This window comes from Asparagus officinalis, chromosome 5 (genome assembly GCF_001876935.1).
Source record: "Asparagus officinalis chromosome 5, Aspof.V1, whole genome shotgun sequence".
Taxonomy (NCBI): domain Eukaryota; kingdom Viridiplantae; phylum Streptophyta; class Magnoliopsida; order Asparagales; family Asparagaceae; genus Asparagus; species Asparagus officinalis.
In genome coordinates this window covers 42,537,282-42,542,865 of record NC_033798.1, presented here as the reverse complement: position 1 = coordinate 42,542,865, position 5,584 = coordinate 42,537,282, and positions in this window count along the sequence as shown.

Here is a 5,584-nt window from a genome sequence, read left to right as displayed (position 1 = left end):
CCAATCAAGATAAGGTAAGGGATTTCATCACCCTTTCCTTAGCCCACAAATCACTAATTTCTCACTTCATAAATCCAAACCTTCTAAAACTCATTAGACGTTGGCCCCTAAGGATTCGAGCTCAATAAGGAACAAGAAATCCTTAAGTGAACGGTTTAAGTTTTCTCAGAATAGTTGGTGTCTAAGGCAAGGTTTAGGGGTTGCGTAAAGCGCTCCGCAAGGAAAGAGGTACTTAATTGATCTTTGATCACCCTCTAGTACTATCCTTACCTGGCTAACTACCTGGGTAAAACTTTGATCTTTTCACTGTAGGAATTTTTGGTTAGGAGCTGGTCTAGTGGAGTTAGGCTAAACCCTAGAGTTAGAGTTGATTGAAAAGTGATTGCCTTGATTTGTTTTAGTTAGGATTTTTCTTTTTCTTTATCTTCTCATATAAAAAAAAACTAATTTTCTTTCTTTCCTTCCTTTAAAAAGAAAAAAAAATTAATTTTCTTAAAAAGAAAAAAAAAACTAATTTTCTTTTTTCCTTAAAAAAAAAATTGTTTTGGTGTATGCAAATTTGGGTTCGGGATAATTTTCATCGCTTAATCCGTGTTGAACCAATTCAAGAAATGGCAAATCAACCAGTTCTTCAGGATATGTGTTACCCCACCAGAAATGCAATTCCATCTTGCATAAGACTCCCCGAAGTAAATGGAGCAAATTTCGAGCTTAGACCGCATTTCATTAACATGCTTCCCAAATTCCTAGGTAATGAAACAGAAGATGCATATATATTTATCTCAGAATTTGAGGAAGTATGTATTATGATCAAAATGAGGGAATTAACTGAAGATGCGATTAAGCTTAGATTTATTCCATTTGCTCTAAAGGACAAAGCTAAAAAATGGCTGTACAGCTTACCGATAAATTCCATCTCAACTTGGGAGGAATTTGTCACCGTTTTTCTCAAGAAATTTTTCCCTATTCACAAAACGGTAAAGCTTAGGAACAGCATTCAGAATTTCAAAATTGTCCCGGGAGAGCCATTCTGGAAATACTTTGACCGATTTAAAGATCTTTTAATCCAATGTCCTCATCACGGTCTAGAAAAATGGCGATTGTGCCAAGTCATATATGAAGGATTGGACTATTCTTCAAAAACATCTTTAGAATCGATGTGTCAGGGAGATTTTATGAGAAAAAACGCCGATGAAGCTTGGGAATTCCTAGAGAGTCTATCCGAGAAAACAATGCAGTGGGAAAACTGTGATGACAGGGTTTCATCTGTTTCCCAATCTAAGTCTAGTGGTCTTTCCCTGGAGTCAAACATTGCATCTGAAGCGAAGATGGCGACGATTCTGCGGAGGTTAGAAGCCTTAGAAGTTAAGGAACGAGCTCCGGCTCAAATCAATCATATTTCTGCCCCGGGATGTCATAACTGTCAGTCTCCTACCCACGTTTCAGAGGAATGTCCTCTTCTAGGAAACAACCATGCTTTAGAACAGATGAACGCTGCATTCCAGCGCCCTAGAAATGATCCATTTTCTCCAACCTACAATCCAGGTTGGAGAAATCATCCCAATTTTGCTTGGAACCAAGGAAATTCTCATGGAAACCAAAACTTTATTCCCGCGTCAAACCAACAATTCCCTAGGGGAAACACTGTCCCATTCAACGCACCGAACAATTTTTCTAACCCACCTTTTCCAAACCAACATCCTCATCCTCACCAGCCTACAAATCAATCAAATTCCGATCATGACAAACGTTTGAGTGTCTTAGAAAAGGGTTTAGAAGCTATGATCAAAGCTTCTACACAAACTACCAACATGTTGACCCAATCATCCACCACTCTAAATTCATTCATGCAAACCACCGGCCAAGTGCTCAACTCGAACACACAAGCCATAGCCCGGTTAGAAACCCAACTTGGGCAACTAGCCGCTGCCGTGAGTGAGAGAGAAAAAGGAAAATTTCCAAGTCAACCTGTTGCAAACCCTAAAGACACTGGATCCAGTTCCAACAACCCAGCTCAACTGAATGCAATTCACACTCTGAGATCAGGAAAACAAATAGACAATCAGGTTAGAATGCCACCGGATCAAACCCCTTCTCCCATTCAAAACACTCCTTCCGATGAAGCAATTCCTTCCGATGACCAAAATGCTGAACTTGAGATTGAGCCTGATCTAGATAGGTATAGGCCCGTTGCCCCCTTTCCAGATAGACTCAAACCTAGGAAAAACTCCCCGCAGGTTGAGAAAATCCTAGAAACATTCAAACAGGTCAAGATCAACATCCCTCTCCTAGATGCAATCGAACAAATTCCCTCTTATGCAAAGTTCTTGAAGGACTTATGCACTAAGAAAAGAACCACCAATGTCCCCAAGAAAGTCTTCTTAGCTGCCAACCTCAGTGAAATCTTTTCGAAACCAATGCCATTGAAATACAAGGACCCTGGTTGTCCCACAATTCCATGCGTCATAGGTAACACTCACATTGATAAGGCACTTCTAGACTTGGGAGCCAGCGTCAACCTCCTTCCTTATTCAGTCTATCAACAGCTAGGTGTAGGAGAACTTAAACCGACAAGATGCACTCTACAGTTAGCTGATAGATCTGTAAAAATTCCCAAAGGAGAGGTAGAGGATGTTCTGATCAAAGTTGGAGAGTTCATTTTCCCTGTTGATTTTATTGTCTTGGAAACGCAGCCCGTTTCCAATCTCAAAAGTCAAATCCCCGTCATTCTAGGAAGACCGTTCTTAGCCACCTCAAATGCTTTGATAAACTGTAGAACCGGTCAGATGAAACTATCTTTTGGGAATATGACTGTTGACCTCAATATCTTCAACTTAGGGAGACAGCCTAGTGATCCATCTGATGAACCCATGGAAGTGAATTTCATTCAAGGAATATCCAGTGAACAACAAGAGGGAGAGTGTGAGTCTGATTCAAATGCATCTGATTTAATGATTGAGGAGCTTTCTGATGACGAACTTGAGATAGAACCGCTGGTCAATCATGTTTTTGCTGTTGGCTGGCAACGAGAACCTTTAGAGATAGAACCCCGAGTCCAGCTTCGCCCATCTGTGGAGGAACCCCCTAAGTTAGAGCTCAAACCTCTACCCGAAAATCTAGAGTATGCCTACTTAGGGGAGAACGAGTCTTTACCAGTTATCATTTCTTCTGAGTTGACTACCGGTCAAAAGGAAGCTCTCTTAGCTGTTTTAAGAGAGAATAGGGAAGCCATTGGATGGACCATGGCTGATATCAAAGGGATTAGTCCAACCATTGTTCAACACCGAATCCATTTGATAGATGATGCCAAACCTACTAGAGATGCTCAACGTAGGTTAAACCCAGTGATGAAAGAAGCCGTTAGGAAAGACATTCTGAAATGTCTCGATCATGGGATCATTTATCCCATTTCTGATAGTTCATGGGTGAGTCCAGTCCAAGTTGTTCCAAAGAAATCTGGGATCACCGTGATCCAAAATGAGGCTAATGAGCTGATTCCCACTCGGATCCAAACTGGATGGCGAGTCTGTATTGACTACCGAAAGCTCAACTTAGCCACTAGGAAAGATCACTTCCCTCTTCCTTTCATTGACCAAATGTTAGAGCGTTTAGCAGGACACGAGTTCTACTGTTTCCTGGATGGATATTCAGGTTACAATCAAATCCCTATCGCTCCAGAAGATCAGGAGAAAACCACCTTCACTTGCCCGTATGGAACATTCGCATACCGACGCATGCCTTTTGGCCTGTGCAATGCACCGGCCACATTCCAACGTTGCATGATCAGTATTTTTTCCGACATGGTAGAGCGATTTCTCGAAATTTTCATGGATGACTTTTCCATTTTTGGTGACACATTTTCCCAATGTTTGCATCATCTTAAACTGGTCCTAGAACGGTGTAGGGAGAAAAATCTGACTCTCAATTGGGAGAAATGTCATTTCATGGTCAAACAAGGCATTGTCTTAGGACATGTAGTTTCCAATAGGGGAATCGAAGTGGACAAAGCTAAGGTAGATCTCATTTCCAATCTCCCTCCTCCCAAAACTGTCAAAGATGTCAGATCGTTTCTTGGTCATGCTGGTTTTTACCGACGTTTCATCAAGGATTTCAGCAAAATTGCTAGACCCTTGACCAATCTCTTAGCCAAGGATACATCATTTGTCTTCTCTCCCGACTGCCTCAAAGCTTTTGAATATCTGAAAAAGGAGCTAACCACAGCTCCTATCATTCATGCACCGGACTGGACCTTACCATTCGAACTGATGTGTGATGCATCTGATTCTGCGATTGGAGCTGTTTTAGGACAACGGTTTGATGGAAAACCGCATGTGATCTACTACGCCAGTAGGACTCTGAATGATGCCCAGCAAAACTACTCTGTCACAGAGAAAGAGTTTTTAGCTGTAGTCTTTGCCTTAGAAAAATTCAGGTCCTACCTCATCGGTTCCTTAACCAAAGTTTTCACTGATCATGCCGCACTAAAGTATCTTTTGACCAAAAAGGATGCTAAAGCACGGCTCATTAGATGGATTCTCCTTCTTCAAGAGTTTGACATTCAAATTCTTGACAGAAGGGGAACAGAGAACCCCGTAGCAGATCACCTCTCTCGACTCCCAAATGCACCAACATCAACCGTTCCAATCAATGAACATTTTCCAGATGAACAACTCCTAGAAATCCAATCTGTTCCCTGGTTCGCCGACATTGTGAACTACATAGTCATGAACCAGATCCCTTCTCATTGGTCCAAACAGGATAGATCCCGTTTTCTCTCCCAAGTAAAATACTTTTACTGGGATGATCCATATCTGTTCAAATACTGTCCTGATCAGATCTTTAGGAGGTGTGTTCCCACTGAAGAAACTAGGAGTGTTATATCCTTTTGTCATAAGGAAGCCTGTGGGGGCCACTTTGGCCCGAGAAAAACAGCTGAAAAAGTTCTCCAATCTGGGCTGTATTGGCCCACTCTCTTTAAGGATTCATTCGAGTTTTGCAAAACCTGTAACCGCTGTCAGCTTTTAGGGAAGGTCACTAGGAGAAATATGATGCCTTTACAACCCATCTTATCTGTTGAACTTTTTGATCTGTGGGGTATCGATTTCATGGGACCATTTCCAAATTCCTTTGGAAATGTCTACATTCTAGTAGCCGTTGAATACATGTCAAAATGGGTTGAGGCGGTAGCTTGCAAAACTAATGACAACAAGGTCGTTGTCAAGTTTTTGAAAGAGAACATTTTTGCCCGGTTTGGAGTACCTCGAGCGATCATCAGTGATAACGGTACACATTTCTGTAACCGTTCTTTCGAGGCTTTGATGAGGAAATATTCAATCACACACAAATTGTCAACTCCTTATCACCCCCAAACCAGTGGACAAGTAGAGGTCACAAACAGGCAGATCAAACAAATCTTAGAAAAAACAGTTAATCATAACAGAAAAGATTGGTCTGTAAAATTGTGTGATGCTCTGTGGGCATATAGAACAGCTTTTAAGGCCAATTTAGGGATGTCACCATACAGACTGGTATTCGGGAAAGCTTGTCACCTACCAGTAGAATTGGAACATTGAGCAATGTGGGC